Source organism: Chiloscyllium plagiosum, chromosome 30 (assembly GCF_004010195.1).
Source record: "Chiloscyllium plagiosum isolate BGI_BamShark_2017 chromosome 30, ASM401019v2, whole genome shotgun sequence".
NCBI classification, from domain to species: domain Eukaryota; kingdom Metazoa; phylum Chordata; class Chondrichthyes; order Orectolobiformes; family Hemiscylliidae; genus Chiloscyllium; species Chiloscyllium plagiosum.
In genome coordinates this window covers 7,088,670-7,091,381 of record NC_057739.1, presented here as the reverse complement: position 1 = coordinate 7,091,381, position 2,712 = coordinate 7,088,670, and the positions used below count along the sequence as shown (strand labels likewise).

General features: G+C 42.4%; 1 protein-coding gene across 1 annotated transcript in view; it reads right to left on the bottom strand.

The window, feature by feature from the left end:
* The window catches only part of zmynd19 (zinc finger, MYND-type containing 19), a 32,711-nt gene extending 31,767 nt beyond the window's left edge, over positions 1-944 (bottom strand). Inside the window, exon 1 of the mRNA XM_043719895.1 lies at positions 940-944. The gene's annotated coding sequence lies outside the window, so the exon portion shown is untranslated. The remainder of the gene's footprint in view (positions 1-939) is intronic.
* Between the last annotated feature and the right edge of the window lie 1,768 nt (positions 945-2,712).

The following is a 2,712-nucleotide window of genomic DNA, read 5'->3' as shown; positions in this document are numbered from 1 at the left end:
GGCAGATGGAGTTTAATTCAGATAAATGTGAGGTGCTACATTTTGGGAAAGCAAATCTTAGCAGCACTTATACACTTAATCGTAAGGTCCTAGGGAGTGTTGCTGAACAAAGAGACCTTGAAGTGCAGATTCATAGCTCCTTGAAAATGGAATCGCAGGTAGGTAGGATAGTGAAGAAGTTGTTTTGTATGCTTTCCTTTATTGGTCAGAGTATTGAGTACAGGAGTTGGGAGGTCATGTTGCGGCTGTACATGACATTGGTTAGGCCACTGTTGGAATATTGCGTGCAATTCTGGTCTCCTTCCTATCGGAAAGATGTTGTGAAACTTGAAAGGGTTCAGAAAAGATTTACAAGGATGTTGCCAGGGTTGGAGGATTTGAGCTACAAAGAGAGGCTGTACAGACTGGGGCTGTTTTCCCTGGAGTGTCGGAGGCTGAGGGGTGACCTTATAGAGGTTTACAAAATTATGAGGGGCATGGATAGGATAAACAGACAAAGTCCATTCCCTGGGGTGGGGGAGTCCAGAACTAGAGGGCATAGGTTTAAGGTGAGAGGGGAAAGATATAAAAGAGACCTAAGGGGCAACGTTTTCATGCAGAGGATGGTACGTGTATGGAATGAGCTGCCAGAGGAAGTGGTGGAAGCTGGTACAATTGCAACATTTAAGAGGCATTTGGATGGGTATATGAGTAGGAAGGGTTTGGAGGGATATGGGCTGGGTGCTGGCAGGTGGGACTAGATTAGGTTGGGATATCTGGTCGGCATGGACGGGTTGGACCAAAGGGTCTGTTTCCATGCTGTACGTCTCTATGACTCTCGAAGGCAGGAAATTAGCAAGAAAATATGGAGAGGAGGGAAAGCGAAGGTGAAGAAATGGACAGCAAAGTTCAGTAATCGGTGACACTTGGACTTCAACACAAGGAGTCTAAGTGAGTAAGACTAATGGGATCAGCACACAGAGATAGCGGGAGAGTTCAGAAAATGACAGAGCTATTGCCGAAACAGTGCTTAAAGAACGTCAGGACTAGTAGCTCAACATTTTTGAAAGCACAGTATTCAGATAGAGCAGGGAGGGGATCAGAAACGTAGGTCAAGGATCATGTAATTAGTAAGGGGGGGGAGTGATATCCAAAAAAGGGGGTATATGTAGACCCCCAAACGGTCAGACAGAGTCAGTAGCAAATTACTGAGCCATGTAGACATGAGGACAATAATAGTTGGGGATTTCAATTGACCTCAGTTTAACTGGCTTAAAATCAGCGTTAACAGTATAGAGATAGCAGAATTCTTCAAGTGCATGCAGGAGAACATGTCTAGGCAAAAATGGAGCAGGACAAGTACTTGGTTTGCTTGCAGGAGACAAAGCTGGCTGAGTAGACAGGTAGCATAGGTCAGTTAGCTTTAAGAAAAGGACACATTTAAATCCAGGGCACATGCTTTTAAAACTGGGGAAAGGCCAATTTTAACAAGCTGGCTCATCATTTGGCAGAACTGGACTAGAATTAACTAATGGGAGGTGAATCAGTTTCAGGGCAGTGAAAGTGTTTGATGAGAAAATCCTCGCCATTGCTAATCCTGTTGGATGACCTCCAGGACTTGTCACCTGGAGGGAACTATGACACCAACACCTCCTTTTAAATTGTGGTAGAAGGAAGCAACCGGAGAGGATAATGAGATCAAGCTCTTGCCTTAAACAGGATGTAGTTTATTGCCTGATAGCAATCAGGTACAAGTTAGATTGGTATCATAGGGCACTTGGGCACAGTGGTGGTGCTCGTGTCTCTGGGCCAGGAGGTCCAGGTTTAAGTCCCAACTGCCCAGGTATGTGTTACACTATGTCTGAGCAAATATATTAGAAGTAATTCCATTGGTATGATAGAACTTGTTAGTGAGATAATGAGAAAGACCTTGATGCTAGGTTTGTCTCCGTGAAGATCCAGGGCTATTCCCCTCAAGCACTCCTCAGCATTAACTCTTTCATGGCCAAACACCTTATACAACAGGAGGCATTCAAAGGGTGTTCACAGCAAATATATACCCACTCAACAAAGAGTGGACTTCTACATCCAAACAACCTGATGTCAAAAAGCACACAGATAAAAAAAGGGAAGTTATATCTGATTCAGTTCAAAACTGCAGAAAATCTAGGAAAAGGAAAGTGCAAGGATAAAAGTTTTAAAAATAAAGGAGAGCAAAGAGGAATCTTATTGGCAAGTGAAGTCAAGGGAAATCCAAGAACAATTAATGTAATTATTAATGGCCCATTAGAGATTGTTATAATCCCAGACCTGACCAGTGAATTTATATTACAACCTAGTTAGGGACCAGTAACTATAATTTTTAAACAAGATGGAGTGTGAAATCCAGAGGACTTACTCAGAGAATAAAGCCACAAGATTCCAAAGTTTTGAACCAACAGTAAACTTTACTATACAATACAAGAACAACAATAAAACCAAAAATACATGTACAAGTTAATCCTCCAGAATTAACATGTGGTAGATATGGGTAATAGACTATAATCAAACCATCAAAAGCACACATCATAGGCCAAATGCAATCAAGGTAGATCCGACATACTCCCTAGCAACAGTTGTTAACGACAAATGGCATTTATTCTGGAAAAAGGTGAGGTGGTGCATTTTGGAGGACTATCAAGGCAAAGGGTACTTGGTAAATGGCGGGATACCGAGAAGTGTAGCTGAATAAAG